General features: G+C 37.1%; 1 non-coding gene across 1 annotated transcript; it reads left to right on the forward strand.

Moving 5' to 3' along the window:
- The first annotated feature begins 2642 nt into the window (after positions 1-2642).
- On the forward strand, positions 2643-2750 carry LOC113601059 (U6 spliceosomal RNA). The gene has a single exon (XR_003422199.1). It is a non-coding gene; the product is annotated as a U6 spliceosomal RNA (small nuclear RNA).
- Positions 2751-6219: the final 3469 nt, after the last annotated feature.

A 6219-nucleotide genomic window follows, 5' to 3' on the forward strand; every position in this document is an offset into this window, starting at 1 on the left:
GGAATTTATACCCCACAAAAAAATAAAGGTTGTGCCAAGATCTACATACAAAATATTTACTGTGGGTAAAAAAGAAGAATGACAGACGAATCGAAGAAAGCTCTCTGTTCTCTCATTTTGCCTGAATATTTATTGCATACATAACAGAGCTAAATTAATCACTTCATCTGTGGCATGTAATCACAAATTTTGCACAGTGACATTGTAGATTAAGTATTTTGCTGATAAAGTAACAAATTTACCACCACCAGCATAACGACAAATTTACCACCACCAGCATAACGAATTTCTTTTCCGCACTAAAAAAATGTACTTTTACTGTGAAATGTTAAAAAATATCTCTACAGGAAGGAGAAAATGAGATAGAAAAAGAAAGATAGCGCAGAAAAAATTTGAAAAGAATGGTTATCACGCAATGCATTGTACCGTGCTTTCTGGGTTTCACTGTTGGCCTTTTAAAAGGTTGAATTTTACAGCATCTTACATACAGACTGTGTACCTTAACACCTAACACACTTTGTCAGGAATCTGTTGAGCGGATACTATGAAGCTGGAAAGGAAGCAAAAGATGTGCAGCATAATTGACGTAGAGTATTTTTAAGCAGTTTCTAGTAAAGAGTGGCCTGGGGTGGTCAGCCCAGGCTGATAATTTTGAGGGTCTTCCCAATTGGGAAAGCACATGGTGACATGGTGAAGGAACAGCTTCTCAGTTGCTGCTAATAGGCTGTAAGACTAGAACACATTCAGGGACTTGACCTCCCTCCTTAACATCACCGGGTGGCACTGCCCCTCCTCTGTTTGCATGTTATCTTCACAAAGCATTTTGTTATGAAGATTTTTCCCCCTCTTTACTAGTATGCTTGCTATACTTTTCATTTTATTTAACCAGCTAAAACCTGCTGGGTGTGGGAGGTGGACAAAAGCAAAATGTAAGATCTTTCCCTTCTAGATCTTTCCACAAATCCATCCATGTTCTCACCTTTCTTACCCAATTCTCTACCCCTCACCTCAGCTCAACTCTCCCGAGGGATGGCTCTGCCCAACCGCTCATATAGAGAAAACAGGAACCTCTCAAATCAATAGGTGAACATACAAATTGCTATTTGGACTACCTGACGAAGAATAATAAAAGTTGGTAAAAGATTCTTAAAATATCTTAAGATAATATGTAAATGGGTAGACATCACATTAAATACTTTGGTCCCAACTATTAGCCAGAGCACAACTTTGATCAGGGGACAATAAGTCCAGAACACTTTAGGCACAGAGACAAATAGTCTCAGAGGAAATGACAGAAAAAAGAAGCACTTGATAAGATTGACTCACATAGTTCAGTTTGATTTGTATTTCTAAATTTAATTTCGTGTATTTTCAGCCTTAGGAAAAACTAATATTTGAAAGTATTTATACTAAACCTTTAGATCTCAAGTTGATTCCTGAGGTGCCTTGGGGTGCCTGGGTGGCTCAGGTGCCTTGGGGTGCCTTGGGGTGCCTGGGTGGCTTGATTTTGGCTCAGGTCATGATTTCACAGTTTGTGAGATTGAGCCCCGTGTCAGGCTTAGAGTTGACACCTCAGAGCCTGCTTGGGATTCTCTCTTTCCTTCTCTCTCTGCCCTTCCTCCACCTCAGGCATGTATGTTCACTCTCTCTCGCTCTCTCTCTCTCTCGCTCTTTCAAAATAAATAAGTAAACATTCAAGTTGATTAACTTAGTTAAATAATGAAGTAATGGGAAGTTCTAAGCTTGTAGGGAATGTTCCACAACACTTTTTTCCTTATCCTGAAGAATCTTCTCTCTGCGCCCAGTGGTTATAAACCAAAACTCTGTGAAGCATTTTGGTGGCATTGTAAAAGTATAGGCTTTTAATCAACAGAGCTGAGTTTGAGTGCTAGCTACGTCCTAATAGCTGTATGACCTTGGGCAAACTTACACTACAAGCCATAATTTTCTCATTTGTACAATGGGTCTAAATTATATCTGCATTACAAATTTGCCATGTGCATTAAACAGCTCCACAACTATCATTATTATGAAATAAGCACACTAAATATTTGAACTGACTACAATTTTCTCACTTTATTTAAATTTTAATGAAAACTGTTTTCCAAAACTACATGTCTGTAAGAAAATTATTCAGCGAACAGAATACTCAATTTCATATCCCATATCCTACATGGTCTCTGTTTTCCCAAGATTCTCCCCACTCCTTTTCTTTTTAAGACTGAGGGGTGGTAGGTGGGCAGGAGTCTGGGGGTTGAGAAAGGGTAGGGCCACCAGGTCTCTACTGACTCTTAACCAATCCCCTTGTTTTCAGTCCTGAATCACAAGTCCACTTCTATGGGTCTTGGAGTCCTGGTGTTACTGAGATGGCGTCTCCTTAGTATACGCACTCCTCCTCACTTTTAGGGAACCTTGGGTGATAACTGATTCCATGGGTTTGATGAGGTGTCACTCCTCCATTTGCTCACTGTCTGCCAAAACGTTTTTTGAAATGTTTCTTATGCTCTGCTTCTCCCCTTTCTCTTTGTCCTTGCTGACTATACCTTTTACGTACTTCTACTATCCCTTCAGTGGGGCTTGGGCTACTAACATGTGCTGTGAATATGTCATGCTTACCCAGCTCTTTGGAAAGAACAACTTGGCTGCTCCCTTCGGCAGCACATATAGTAAAATTGGAACGATACAGAGAGGATTAGCATGGCCGCTGTGCAAGGATGACACGCAAGTGGAAAGAACAAGTTGGGAAATGTTAACTATAGGATTTAAACTAGATATGAATAATAAACGAACAGAAAGCAATTTTTAGAACTTGAAGTAAAGGACATATAAGAATTGCAATTTTTCTGGAGAAATAGCCACATGTTTAACTTGAGCATTTTCATCATATAACTCCTAAGAGAAGGCAGGAAGGAGCTTGAACATGTATTTTTTAAAGCACATTTTTCAGGAATTTTGCTATCCTTACTCTTGGAATTTGTAAACAGGGCTTAATAAACAGAATCCAGAGAATAAGAACTAAAAACTAAACACTGGCTTCAAGTTCAAACTTCACTTTTTGGAATTCAAAGGCTGTTAGAAGAGGTGTTTGACTTTGATAAAAGATGCCTTTGATTTTCCAAAAAGAATGTAATGCTTTGCATTTGCTAAAACGGAAAAAATGAACCACGAACAGTGACTTCATCTGGGCGGTTGACATGTGTCAGAAGACTGCTTGACTCAAGCTGTGTAACTGAAGAGGCTTTGCTGAAGTCCAGAGCGTGTTTCTCTCTCATCAGCTGTTTTCAAACAGGAAAAAAGTAGAGATACGAAATTGTTGTAGGACTACCACCACATCCAAAGAAACAGAATGAAAAACAAAGATTTGATTTGGAACATTTACAAAAACATAGTAACATTTTAACATGAAGTTTAAGTCAATATAACATAAGGTTTCATATGCATTTCTATTTATTTGCAGAAAAGAAAGCCTGTCTTTCCAAATTAGATCTTACAAAATATCTGCAATGAGTAAGCAAGCCTCCGTGAAGCTAAGATCTGCTCCTCAGTCCGGTTTATTTCAGAAATTTAATTAGGTCGCTCAATATTTCATGAATCACTAAAACCCCCAAAATATAAATTCATTAGAATATACATTTTGCCAAACAAGAAATACAAGAATACATCTGCCAAACATTAGTGAATCTGCTTTCAAGTGTTGCATCAAATTTAGAGAACATTTTAACAAAAAAACCTAATAAATAAAGGGATAGATCTGCATAGAAAAGGGAATACTTGCATCTGCCTATCAAAGAATCTTTTAACTTAGATAGTGATGGAAACCTGAAAATTGTCTCATTTGGTTTTTTTCTTTGCAAGTATTCTTACTAGATACCAAAAAGCACACATCATAAGAACAAATCTTCATAGGAGACATCTTACAGTGCTGGTGACCAGTGTGCATTACATGTTGGTTGCATGAATCTTAATTGAGTGCTATTCTCATGGTAATTACTCATTTATGCGTATATTTTTAATTTCTTAATTTAATTGAAGTATTTAATTGTGGCAGGTTGCTCCCTTTGAAAGAACAAAGCACTTTGAGAGGAAACCAAATGGATTTTGAGGAAGAAAAGGAATAGCCAAATGGGCAAAATGCCTAGCAAGCAATTGTACAAAGATCCTGTGATCACAGCACTGTTGTGTCTAATATTTGTTACATAAGCCACAGGGACTGTGTTAATATTTAGAAAGCAATTCTTTGCAGAATTACATTTACACATCTTCTTTCAGTTGGTGCCCATAGACGACAAGTTAACCATTTCTATAAATGGCTCCAAAACCCAGACTGATGCTGATAATTCTGGACCTTTTCCCCAGACTATGGTGGTTCATCCTAATTGAGGCCCATAGCTTCCCGTGAGCTATTAAAACTGCTATATCAAAAAATGTACATACTAAAAAACAAATGTATGTACTAGAAAACATACCATTTCCATCCTTCATGGATTAGGTCCCAGCATTTTGGAAACAGCTGATATTTTCTCTCCACATGGCTAAGGCTCATGAAGAACCAAAGTACTTATATAGCAAAACTGCATATTGGAGGCCAAAAAAGTTTTTTCTAGCATCACTTTGCTTATTGTTTTCTGGACCTTCTTGTTACTTTGCAATAGATGAAAACGGCTTTTCCTTTGCTTATAAAAACTTTTAAAAATATTCTTGTATAAGAGTGTGCTTTAAGATTTGAAGCTTCATCTAATTTCTGTGGTCATCACATAGAATTTTCCTTCCATTAGAGCACTTTTTCCCTCATAGACACAAGGCAGCAGATGTTAGTGGTATCAGCAGAACCAAGATTTCCTGATTTCCTTTCTTCTAAGCAATTTCCTCTCTGCATTACAGCCTAGTCTGAAAGAATTCTGCCAGACATCTTCAATGTTTTATATAAAGGCATGCAAAATCAACTTTTAGAATGAAATGATGAAAAAACCTGCTTGGGAGAAAGAATTTAGATCAAAAATTTACTTGATGTGTATAGTCAGGCTAAAGGAAGTTGAAAAATCCTAAGAAATGGTGTCAACAAAGGATATAAGCCTGATAGACTGAGAAACATAGGTATGTAAATATGTATCACTTTAGTGATATATTTATGAGACAATTGAATGCAGTGATTAATAGCAAAAACTCTGAAGGTACACAGGCTGACTCAAATACTGGATTTCTGTTTGTTGACCTCAAGACCTTGGCAAATTAAAACACTGAGTACCAGGTACATGGTAGGCATAGGTATCAGTGTTTGCTATTATTAGTCTTTTGTATAGTCTGGGAAGTTTTCTGACACATTCTTATTCTCCAAAATCTCCTTTTACTAAGAGTGCACTTGTGATGAACATTGGGTGTTGTATGGAAGTGTTGAATTGTTATATTACACCTGATTCTAATATTCTACTATTCTAATATGTATACCTGAAACTAATATTACACTATATGTTGAAAACTATAGAAAGCTTATGAAAGAGATTGAAGAAGACACAAAAAAATGGAAAAATATTCCATACTTCTGGATCAGAAGAACAAATATTGTTAAAATGTCAATATTATCCAAAGCAATCTACATATTCAATGCAATCCCTATCAAAATAACACCAACATTCTTCACTAGAACAAACAATCCTAAAATCTGTATGGAACCAGAAAAGAGCCCAAATAGCCAAAGCAATCTTGAAAAAGAAAACCGAAGTAGGAGGCATCACAATCCCAGACTTCAAGACATATTACAAAGCTGTAATCATCAAGACAGTATGGTACTGGCACAAGAACAGACACTCAGATCAATGGAACAGAATAGAGAACCCACACATGGACCCACAAACACATGGTCAACTAATCTTTGACAATGCAGGAAAGAATATCTAGTGTAATAAAGACAGTCTCTTCAGCAAATGGTGTTGGGAAAACTGGACAGTGACATGCAGAAGAATGAAACTGGACCACTTTCTTACCCCAACACAAAAATAAATTCAAAATGGATGAAAGACCTAAATGTAAGACAGGAAGCCATCAAAATCCTCAAGGAGAAAGCAGGCAAAAACCTCTTTGATCTTGGCCACAGCAACTTCTTACTCAACACGTTTCCAGAGGCAAGGGAAACAAAAGCAAAAATGAACTACTGGGACCTCATCAAAATAAAAACTTCTGCACAGCGAAGGAAACAATCAGCAAAACTAAAAGGCAACCAAC

This window comes from Acinonyx jubatus, chromosome B1 (assembly GCF_027475565.1).
Source record: "Acinonyx jubatus isolate Ajub_Pintada_27869175 chromosome B1, VMU_Ajub_asm_v1.0, whole genome shotgun sequence".
Lineage (NCBI taxonomy): Eukaryota > Metazoa > Chordata > Mammalia > Carnivora > Felidae > Acinonyx > Acinonyx jubatus.